We start from the raw sequence: 11,783 nt of genomic DNA, 5'->3' as shown, positions 1-11,783 counted from the left end.
CTTTTGCCAGTGCCGGAGAGGCGACCGGGTCTTGAGCAGTAATGTGGCTCGTAGGCTTTTGGGAGTGACTCGTAGTCTACTCTTTTTTTACTTTGCCCGTGTCGGAGAGGCGACCGGGTCTTAAGCAGTAATGTGGCCCGTAGGCTTTTGGGAGTGACTCGTAGTCTACTCTTTTTTGACTTTTGCCTGTGCGGGAGAGGCGACCGGATCTTAAGTAGTAATGTGGCCTGTAGGCTTTTGGGAGTGACTCGTGGTCTACTCTTTTTTTACTTTTGCCCGTGCCGGAGAGGCGACCGGGTCTTAAGTAGTAATGTGGCCCATAGGCTTGGCCTGCATCAGCTTCGTAATGCCGGTCACCTACTCCTACAAGAAGCTACTAGGGGCTCGACCTTCGGGGGCAGCACTACTAACTTTAGGTTGCCAGCTCACACGGGAGCCTTGGAAGGCTCGACCAGTAAGGGCGCCTATGTAGTCAGTTGGCCACCAACTCCCGCGGAAGCCACGAAGAGCACATCTTTGTAGGGGGGACCTTGCAGAGAGGACTGATGTGGCATTATCTGAATTGAAAGTAAGGTTGGTAGATCTACTTAGTCCGTTAGCTCCTTGCATAGTCTCTGAGTTCATAAAAAATGTAAACTATAAAATGATAGCTTCAATTTCTAAAAGGTGAGGACTTAGTTTTGGTAAGATGAGAACTTAGCTTTTGTAGGATGAGAACTTAGCTTTTTGTAGTGTGTTCCCACAGACGGCGCCAATTGATGTAACCGTTTTCGGCCACGTACCAATGTTTTGTGATATAAAATTTTTTGGCTAAGTACCTCGTTATTTGACCCGATGGTGGCGTGCCTTAGTGATGAGCTACTTGGTGGTGAACTCCCTGGGGGAGAACTGCTTGGTGACGAACTGCTTGGTGGCAAACTGACCGGTGGCGAGCCCCCTGGTGGAGAGCTACTTGGTGACAAACTGCCGGGTGGCGAACTGCCTGGTGGTGCTCCTTGGTGGCAAACTGCCTAGGGGCGAACTGCCTGGTCGCGAACTGCTTGGTGGTGAACTGCCTGGGGGCGAACTGCCTGGGGGCAAACTGCATGGGGGCGAACTGCCTGGTGGCGAACTGCCTGGGGGAGAACTGCCTAGTGGTGAACTCCCTGGTGGCGAACTGCCTGGTGGCGAACTGCCTAGTGGCGAACTGCATGGTGGCGAGCTGCCTGGTGGTGAACTGCCTGGTGGCAAACGGTAAGACTCGTCGCATCCTGTCAGAACCAGGGTACGGTGGTGAACTCCTCGAGGTCGTCAGGCTGGCGCTTGTGTCAGGTGGCCAGGTCGGCGCCTGGGCCGAGTTGTCAGAGGGGTGCCTGCGTCAGTCAGCAGGTCAGTGTCTAGGCCAGGTCGTCAGGTCGGCGCCTGGGTCAGTCGGCGGGTCAGCGTCTAGACCAGGTCGTCAAGCTGGCGCCTGTCTCAGTCGGCGAGTCAGTGTCTAGGCCAGGTTCGTCGGTGGGCGCCTTGGCCGGATCATGCGCTAGGCTGGTCCAGGTCGGCCAGGTCGCGCAGGCCACACGCCGCACGTCTAGGCGGTCGTCAGGTCGGCACCTGTGTCAGTCGGCGGGTCAACGTCTAGACCAGGTCGTCAAGCTGGCACCTGTGTCAGTCGGCGGGTCAGTGTCTAGGCCAGGTTGGTCGGTGGGCGCCTTGGCCAGATCATGCACTAGGCTAGTCCAGGTTGGCCAGGTCGCGTAGGTCGTGCGTAGTTTGCGCAGGCCATGCGCGCGCCGAGCAGTTAGCGCATGCCGTGCACAGGTCGCGCAGGCCACGCGCGCGCCGCACAGGTCGCCTGTGTCGTGCGCAAGTCGCGCAGGTCACGCCAGGCCGGCCAGACTGATGCCCGGGTGGGTCACCAACTTCGTAAGTTTGTTGGCTGGGTGTTTTCCTAGTTGTCACGAGGTGCCACGTGTCACAACTTCACTAGAGGGCCAAATTTGCCCTCATCAATAGCCCCCCACTCCCGAGCTGATAGTAACTCAGCGAAGGGAGTAGATTTCTTTTGGCCTGTAAGTCGATGAGCTAGTAAGTGCTGATCCAATTACTAGTGTGGCCCGTAGGCTTTGGGAGTGACTCGTAGTCTACTCATTTTTTACTTTGCCCGTGCCGGAGAGGCGACCAGGTCTTAAGTAGTAATGTGGCCCGTAGGCTTTTGGGAGCGACTCGTAGTCTACTCTTTTTTTACTTTTGCCCATGCCGGAGAGGCAATCGAGTCTTAAGCAGTAATGTGGCCCGTAGGCTTTTGGGAGTGACTCGTAGTCTACTCCTTTTTGACTTTTGCCCGTGCCGGAGAGGCGACCAGGTCTTGAGCAGTAATGTGGCTCGTAGGCTTTTGGGAGTGACTCGTAGTCTACTCTTTTTTTACTTTGCTCGTGCCAGAGAGGCGACCTGGTCTTAAGCAGTAATGTGGCCCGTAGGCTTTTGGGAGTGACTCGTAGTCTACTCTTTTTTGACTTTTGTCCCTGCCGGAGAGGCGACCGGGTCTTAAGTAGTAATGTGGCTCGTAGGCTTTTGGGAGTGACTCGTAGTCTACTCTTTTTTTATTTTTGCCCGTGCCGAAGAGGCGACCGGGTCTTAAGTAGTAATGTGGCCCGTAGGCTTGGCCTGCATCAACTTCGTAATGCCGGTCACCTACTCCTACAAGAAGCTACTAGGGGCTCGACCTTCGGGGGCAGCACTACTAACTTTAGGTTGCCAGCTCACACGAGAGCCTTGGAAGGCTCGACCAGTAAGGGCGCCTATGTAGTCAGTTGGCCGCCAACTCCCGCGGAAGCCACGAAGAGCTCATCTTTGTAGGGGGGACCTCGCGGAGAGGACTGATGTGGCATTATCTGAATTGAAAGTAAGGTTGGTAGAGCTACTTAGTCCGTTAGCTCCCTGCATAGTCTCTGAGTTCATAAAAAATGTAAACTATAAAGCGATAGCTTCAATTTCTAAAAAGTGAGGACTTAGTTTTGGTAAGATGAGAACTTAGCTTTTGTAAGATGAGAACTTAGCTTTTTGTAGCGTGTTCCCACAGACGGAGCCAATTGATGTAATCGTTTTCGGCCACGTACCAATGTTTTGTGATGTAAAATTTTTTGGCTAAGTACCTTGTTATTTGACCTGGTGGTCGTGCCTTAGTGATGAGCTACTTGGTGGCGAACTCCCTGGGGGAGAACTGCTAGGTGACGAACTGCCCGGTGGCGAGCCCCCTGGTGGAGAGCTACTTGGTGACAAACTGCTGGGTGGCGAACTGCCGGGTGGTGCTCCCTGGTGGCAAACTGCCTAGGGGCGAACTGCCTGGTCGTAAACTGCTTGGTGGCGAACTGCCTGGGGGCAAACTGCCTGGTGGCGAACTGCTTGGTGGCAAACTGCCTGGGGGTGAACTTCCTAGTGGCGAACTCCCTAGTGGCGAACTGCTTGGTGGCGTACTACCTAGTGGCGAGCTGCCTGGTGGTGAACTGCTTGGTGGCGAACAGCCTGGTGGTGAACTCTTGGTGGCGAACTGCCTGGTGGCAAACTGTCTGGTGGTGAACTCCTGGTGGTGAACTGCCTGGTGGCAAACTGCCTGATGGTGAACTCCCTGGCGGTGAAGTGTCTGATGGCGAACTGCCTGATGGCGAACTACCTGGTGGTGAGCTGCCTACTAGGCGGCCGATGCCTTAAGAGAATGCTGGAGATCCCTGGTGCGGTGCAATCCGACTGCCCTCAGCATGAGGTGGTCTTCTTTCCTTTGTAGGCTGCGAGAGATGAGGGACCTGCGAGAACTTCATCTTTTCCTCCTCTTTGTAGGTGACGGGAGCTAAGAGACCTACGAGAACTCTATCTTTTCCTCCTCTTTGTAGGCGGCAGGAGCTGAAGGACCTGCGTGAACTGAATCAGAGGTCCCGGGGATATTTTCCCGGTGGGGGCTCTCCGACGCTTAAGTTAGCACTCTTATTGAAGAAAGCTTTGAAGATAATATGAGAGAGCTAGAGAGCAGGGGTTACTTCCCTTCTTTCCTCCCCCTCCCCTTTGGGGGGTGAGGTCTTTATATACCGGAGTCCTCGCGGGTTAGGTGGGTGAAAAGCCTCCAAATGGTAAGACTCGTCGCATCCTGTCAGAACCGGGGTACGGTGGTGAACTCCTCGAGGTCGTCAGGCTGGCGCTTGTGTCAGGCGGCCAGGTCGGCGCTTGGGCCAGGTTGTCAGAGGGGTGCCTGCGTCAGTCGGCGGGTCAGTGTCTTGGCCAGGTCGTCAGGTCGGCGCCGTTGTCAGTCGGCGGGTCAGTGTCTAGACCAGGTCGTCAAGCTGGCGCCTGTGTCAGTCGACGGGTCAGTGTCTAGGCCAGGTTCGTCGGTGGGCGCCTTGGCCGGATCATGCGCTAGGCTGGTCCAAGTCGGCCAGGTCCCGCAGGCCACACGCCGCACGTAGCTCGCGCAGCCCGTGCGCAGTTCGCGCAGGCCGCTCGCAGTTCGCGCAGGCCGTGCTTGCACTGCGCAGTTTGCGCGTGTCGTGCACAGTTCGCGCAGGCCGCGCGTGCGCGCCGCGCAGGTCGCGTGTGCCGTCCGCGCGCGCCGCGCAGGTTGCGTGTGCCGCGTGCGCACGCCGCACAGGTCGCTTGTGCCGCGCGCAGGTCGCACAGGCGCGTGTCAGGCCGCGTGCAAGTCGCGCTAGGCCGGCCAGACTGGTGCCCAGGTGGGTCACCAACTTCGTAAGTTTGTTGGCTGGGTGTTTTCCTAGTTGTCACGAGGTGCCACGTTGTCACAGGTGACTCCTTCGTTGCGCCATCAAGCACATACAATGAGCCATCCGAGTGCCAACCGCGTGCCTTCATGGTGTCAACATGTGTGTCATGGGTGGGCTTTGCTTGTATTTTGTAAGGGGGACCGCCAATGGCATTATTGTAATTACTTAGTATGCTTTTCCATCATTTTTATGTCTCCTATTGTCACTCCCCCAAAAGCTTAACGTACTCTTTGAGGGGAGGTAGGTAGTCGAGTGAGCTCATAAGCGTGTAAAGGTTAAGCACGAGATCCCCTCGACACTGTACTGTGTGCTTGTGCTTACCACTGATTAATGCAATACAAATAGCCTTTTGCTAATTCGTGTGCCATCTTGTTGCCTTTGTGTTTGTGTTTGCTTTGTTTCGTAGGCTTACTCGCCCATTTCGAGTGTCGCACAGGGCCCCAACGATTACCCCTGTGACAGTTGGTATCAGAGCAAGTGCTCCTACAAACACTCTGGACCTTGTCTTCGTCCCTACATCAACCCAATGAAGAGCAATTGAGTAATTTCCGATGACACACCACATGGGTGGATTCAAGCCCACGACACTGACGAAGCTCCACTTGACGAACCTACCAAGACACAAGCCCCAAAGGGGCGTACAACCAAAGCTAGCAAGCACGACAAATCAGTCGACCAACTAGCTACCATGGACATGCGCCTCCTACATTGCGAGGTGACAATGGGAGAAACCCGAGACTGGGTTGATGAACTCCACCTCAACCTAGAGACGGTTGATAATGCAATGGTGGAACTAGAAGGATGTTTCAATGGTGCCTTCAGAGACATGCACACCACCATACAGAATTCGGGAGTTGGGCCTTCCCAAAGCAGCCTGCAGGGCTTGCTAGACAGATTCCAAGCGCAATTGGATGAGATGAGAGATGAGATGACTCTCCTAAAGAGGGCAGTGGCCAACACACCAAGCACTCCCTCCACCCTAGCTTCCATGAACATCAAGATCCGAGAGCCAACACCTTACTCGGGTGCTCGGGATGCTAGGGAGCTTGACAACTTCTTGTGGCAACTGGAGCAATATTTCTCTGCCACTGGCATCATTGACAACCAAACTCAGGTACGTACAGCTGCTATGTATTTGACTAATATCGCAATGTTATGGTGGCGTAGGTGTTGCCAAGACATTGAACGTGGAACCCGTACCATCGACACTTGGGTTGGATTTAAGCGTGAGATCAAGCGGCAGTTCTACCCAGAAAATGTGGAGTACTTGGCGTGCCGAAGAAAGAAGAATCTTAGACCTGAAGAATCACTACATGACTATGTCAAGGAGTTTTCGGCCTTGGCGCTGGAGATCACTGACATGTCAGACAAGGATCTTCTGTTCAATTTTATGGACGGTCTCAGGCCATGGGCTGAGCTTGAACTCCAGCGGCGTGGGGTTGAGGACCTCGCCACCGCCATGGCCATAGCTGAACAACTTGTTGATCTGAGAACACCTAAGTAAGATGTGCAAAGACCATCCAGCCCAGGTACCATGAGTTTGAGTGGGGGAGACCCACAATCAACCCCTACAAAGAAGCCAGTGCCCGCGAACAAGCCCTACAATTACCAACAAGGGAAGAAGCCACAAGGAGGCCCAAGCTACCAGGGCCACCAATCCACCCGGAGAGCTCCTCTTGTGCTATGTTACCTTTGCAACGGGAAGCATTGGACGAGTGACTGTCCAACCCAAAAGAAAATAACTGCCCTCATTGCCAAACTCAACGATAGTGAAGAGAGCGATGAGGAGAAACCCACAGCGGCGCCAAGAGTAGGCGCCCTCCAACTCATCAATGCCATGGTCAAGAAAGAGGCCACATCAAAGCGGCCCACCAAAGCCCGCAAGGGGCTGAGTTATGTAGACATCACCCTCGGTGGGAGGCCGACCCAAGCCTTGGTGGACACTGGGGCCACCCACAACTTCATTTCGCTTGCGGAGGCAAAGCGACTCGGCTTGACCACCACCAAACAAACTAGGTGGGTCAAGGCTGTCAACTCTTGGGCCAAAGCAGTAGAGGGCACGGCCCGTGGAGTAGAACTCTGAGTTGGACCATGGAAAGGACCCATCAATCTATCTGTGGTTCCCCTGGATGATTTTCAGGTGGTTCTTGGAGTGGAGTTCCTCAAGCAGGCGGAAGCAGCACTTATGCCCCACATCAACAGTTTGCTTATTCTGGATGAACACTGCCCTCGTATGGTTCCTGTCTCATCAACCTTGTAGATACTTGGGAAGCAGCTTTCAGCCTTGCAGTTGTACCAAGAAACTATCAACCATGAAGACAGATCTGTGGCAACAAGGAAGAACCCCTGTCAAGTACCTCACACCGACACTAGAACTGGTTGGGAAGTCATCACCAAGAGGAAGTCACCCCCCAGACAGTTCCATTTTCAGCGCCAACACCAATGCCAGCGCCCAAGTCAACACCAGCAGCAGCATCAACTTCAACGCCAACCACATCAGCAGAAATCGACTTCGCAGTAGAAGCCGCAAGTGCCCGCAACTGGTGGGCCCAACAGAAGAAGACCCAAGGTCGTGTCAAACCTTGCCCACATCTACTACCACAACCACCGGGGAGAGCGAGTGCCACCCAAGCCATCTAGGGACCACATTCACATCATCCCTAGGGCTAGTTCCCGTAGTAGCCCTGTGAGTTACCCTTGGGGAAAAATGCATGGGAATCCACACCTTAATAATCCAAAACACCATTTTGATCCTTACCTGGCACAAACCTGCCCCTTAAAACAGAACCATCCACTAACATACCTTGAGGCTGCCAGGAAAGGACTTAGCCATAGGAAACCCCAACAAAATGAGCCAACCCGACCATGCCACCAAAATATGCACCTCGCCTTGGACGACAGCCGGTTCAGGGAGCAGCAGAAGAACCCTCCTTCCGCAATAGTGACTCTAAAGGACCAGCCGAAGCCGATCTCCGAGGACGTAGATCGAATTGAGTGGGGGAGAATGTCACAGGTGACTCCTTCGTCGCGCCATCAAGCACATACAGTGAGCCATCCGAGTGCCAACCGTGTGCCTTCATGGTGTCAACATGTGTGTCATGGGTGGGCTTTGCTTGTATTTTGTAAGGGAGACGCCAATGGTGTTATTGTAATTACTTAGTATGCTTTTCCATCATTTTGATGTCTCCTATTGTCACTCCCCCAAAAGCTTAACGTACTCTTTGAGGGGAGGTAGGTAGTCGAGTGAGCTCATAAGCGTGTAAAGGTTAAGCACGAGATCCCCTCGACACTGTACTGTGTGCTTGTGCTTACCACTGATTAATGCAATACAAATAGCCTTTTGCTAATTCGTGTGCCATCTTGTTGCCTTTGTGTTTGTGTTTGCTTTGTTTCGTAGGCTTACTCGCCCATTTCGAGTGCCGCACTGGGCCACAACGATTACCCCCGTGACAACGTGTCACAATTTCACTGGAGGGCCAAATCTGCCCTCATCAAGAACCACATATTATTAAAAGTATGGAGGTATTGTTCAATAGACCCACTACATATTTCATCTCATATCTAACTCAAAAGTGAATAAAAAGCTTGATCCTGAATGGTTAATGGTATAGGGTAAGGCCCAAACTTTGTATGCATTTGGGGAAGGCATGCTATGTCCTCCCTAATACTTATTCTGGTTTGATAATGGTTAAGAAAATTTTAAGGTCGTTGTCCCTTCACCTGAAATAAAGTTTGGAATTGAAAAAAAAACAGTTCAACCTTCATATCCAACATACACACCAAGACTTCGTTTCACAACTTTTGGGGTTCAACCATGGTCGTCGGCTATCTCCTTATATCTTCTTTCACCTAGTTGGAAATATCTTTGAAGAAAATTCAGGGCTTATTTGGTTTGCAGAAATAGGGGTTTGGAATGATTTATTTTGATTCCAATTGTCTGGTTGGACAGAATCAGAAACCCCAAGGTTTTAAAAATTGATTCAGAAACGAAATCATTCTAACTACCGGTTTTCGAGTCAATGGTTTAACCATCTGGGTCAAACAGTTCGGACAATTTGCATATTAGGGTAAATGTTTATATGATATTTGCCCTAATATGCAAACCTCATATAAGAAAGAAGAGATGTCGACTAAGAAAGCCAGAAAGGAGAAAGGAGAATTGTTGTGGGCTGAGAAAGAAAAATAGAAAGAAAAAGAATGAAAGAGAGGAGGGAAGGAGAGAAGGAAGAGGAGGAGGATGATTCGATGCTCACCGGCGACGGCGAGGCAATGGTAACAATTGCAAATCTGAGATCTAAGTTCTTGAATCTCAGATCTGAGGTCTGAGTTCTCGAATCTTAGATCTCATATCTGAGTTCTATTTCTCCAAAACACTTGTAGTCTTCTTCTTCTTCTTCTTCTCTTCATGCTAGATCTCATATCTGAGTTCGTGTCTCAGACTGGATCTTAGATCTGAGTTCTCCTCTCTGCAACTTTATATTGCGAATCGCTAGCTAGGATAAACGAGTCAACGGTTCAACTACCCGGGTCAGTGGTTTTCTGACGAAGTCAGCAATTTTTGACCCAAGAACGGGTTAGGGGTGAAACGGAACTAATTGCTTGGACGATTTTCAGGCCAAACAGTCTGATTGCCCAAGTCAATGATGGTTCAAAAACATTGAGAAACCCATTACCATTCCTACTAAAATGGCATTCTCCCATTTGAGGGAATAGCCATCCCCCCCCTCCCGTGGAAATGAGAATCCATTCCAGCCAATTCTGATTCTAGTTCGGGTTTCGGTCTAAACCAAACAGGTGGGGAATAGACCATTCCAATTCTGAAGGATTCTGATTCCGGTTCCGATTATAAAGTGTGAACCAAATGGACCCTTATTTTTTCTTAATGGTATTCCCCCATTTGAGGGAATAGCCATTCCCTTCCCTTTCCCTTGGGAATGAGAATCCATTCTAGCCAATTTTGATTCTAGTTCCAGTTTGAATCAGACAGGTGAGGAGAATAGACCATTCCGATTCTAAAGGATTCTGATTCCGGTTCCGACAATAAGCCAAACAGACCCTTATTTTCAAGAAATGGAAAGGTTTATAACATATATATAATTTGACAATATTTATCGAAATATATGGTGCAGCAAACTAGCAATGTTTATACCTAAGCTGGCGTAAAAAAATGTTTACACCTAATGGACTTATTATTGACTTCACTGAAGAGACTTAAAAAGCTAAATGGCTTCCTCTTGCCAAACCACTTACACTTAGTATATATACATATATATAATTTGACAATATTTATCAAAATACATGGTGCAGCAAACTAGCAATGTTTATACCTAAGCTGGCGTAATAAAATGTTTACACCTAATGGACTTATTATTGACTTCACTGAAGAGACTTGAAAAGCTAAATGGCTTCCTCTTGCCAAACCACTTACACTTATTATATATACATACATACATACATACATACATACATATATATATATATATATATATATATATATATATATATGTGTGTGTGTGTGTGTGTGTGTGTGTTATTTTATGAATATTATATACAAAATGATGACAATTCTAACTCTCATGATACATATGAGCCCACGTGTTACCGGCACTATTATAATAATTAGAAAGTATAATAAATAACCAAAAAAATCTTATAATAATAATGATAATAAAATGCTGAAAATAACCAGAAAGTATAATATCCAAACCTAAAAAACCAAAAATTAATGTTTGAGTTGGATAATTAATGCATAAAAATGTAAAAAATAATCAACAATAGGTTGGAAAATAAAAAAAAAATTATTATCCAACTCAAAAATATAATATTGTAAAAAATACTACAGAAAAGTACGAGCAGGTTCAATGCAGATTTTTGAATTCCACTACAGAGCTATAAGCATTCAAAATGTCAACAACCCCCACTCTATACACCAATGTTCGCCCGTGAATTGGCATCAATTCCAAGCTGGCACCCACCCCAACTGTACTTTGGGCCTAAAAATTCTGACCCTGGGCTGAACCATCATTCTCCCAAAATACTAATATCACAACAAATTCGAATTATCATTTCGATCATAAAGAAAAATTCTACTATTTTTTTTATAATTAATCGCAAAAAAAATTACAATATCAGAACACAAAAATATTTCAAGCACCAAAACAAATTTGGGTTAATATTTCAAATTTCAATAATAATAAATAATGTTTTTTCCTGATTAATCACAAAAAAAAAATTGCAATCAATATCATAAGCAAATACTAACATGTTAACCACATTTTCTATATGAATAATTCGGGTATTAGCATTTTCATTCACAATGATAGCTAGGAAAATTTAAAAAAAAAAAAAAGCAATCATATATTTGTAAATAGCTAGGAAAAATAAAAAAATAAAAAAATGACTTTGGAATTCACCAAACTAGACACTCGCCGACTAGGTGGTTTATCTCTTTCCTAACTACTGATGTAGGGGAAATGGTGAAAAAAGAAAGGATTAGATAAAACCGCCATGGAAGCTTTACCCAAAATACATAAATGGAGAAGTCTTCTCTATACCAGCGGCGTTCGGTGGAATATTGAAAAGTTTATGGGGATAGTTCTATCCCACCAAAATGGAATATAAGTGCTTATAATAAGTTGGCCTACTGTTTCTTTTTTTTATACTTATTTTCAAAATAATCACTTATTCTGGGTTTTTTATCAAACATGAATAAGTGCTTATTTTTTCACTTATTGTATGGTTCCATCACTTGTAAGTATTTATTTGAACTTTTTTTTGTGAGATTTTTTTCTTTTTTTTTTTTTTGAATACCGAACACAATGCACACCAACATTTTAACATAGGTGGAAATAGGAGGATTCAAATCCACATCTCTGCTGGGCCTACCCAGCTAACATGCCAAACGAGCCATTACTGATTAAGTATTTATTTGAACAAGTACTTGAAATAAGTGATCCCAAATAGGGGTGGAGGATTGCTCAACATGAAAGGTTTTAGTGTTTACCTAGGGCTGTCAACAGCCGGGTCTGGTTCAAGACA

The sequence above is a fragment of the Nelumbo lutea genome, chromosome 3 (assembly GCF_056320005.1).
Source record: "Nelumbo lutea isolate HS-2025 chromosome 3, American lotus-T2T, whole genome shotgun sequence".
In the NCBI taxonomy this organism is placed as follows: Eukaryota; Viridiplantae; Streptophyta; class Magnoliopsida; order Proteales; family Nelumbonaceae; genus Nelumbo; species Nelumbo lutea.
The sequence above is the reverse complement of the archived record's forward strand: the minus strand, read 5'-3'. Positions refer to the sequence as shown.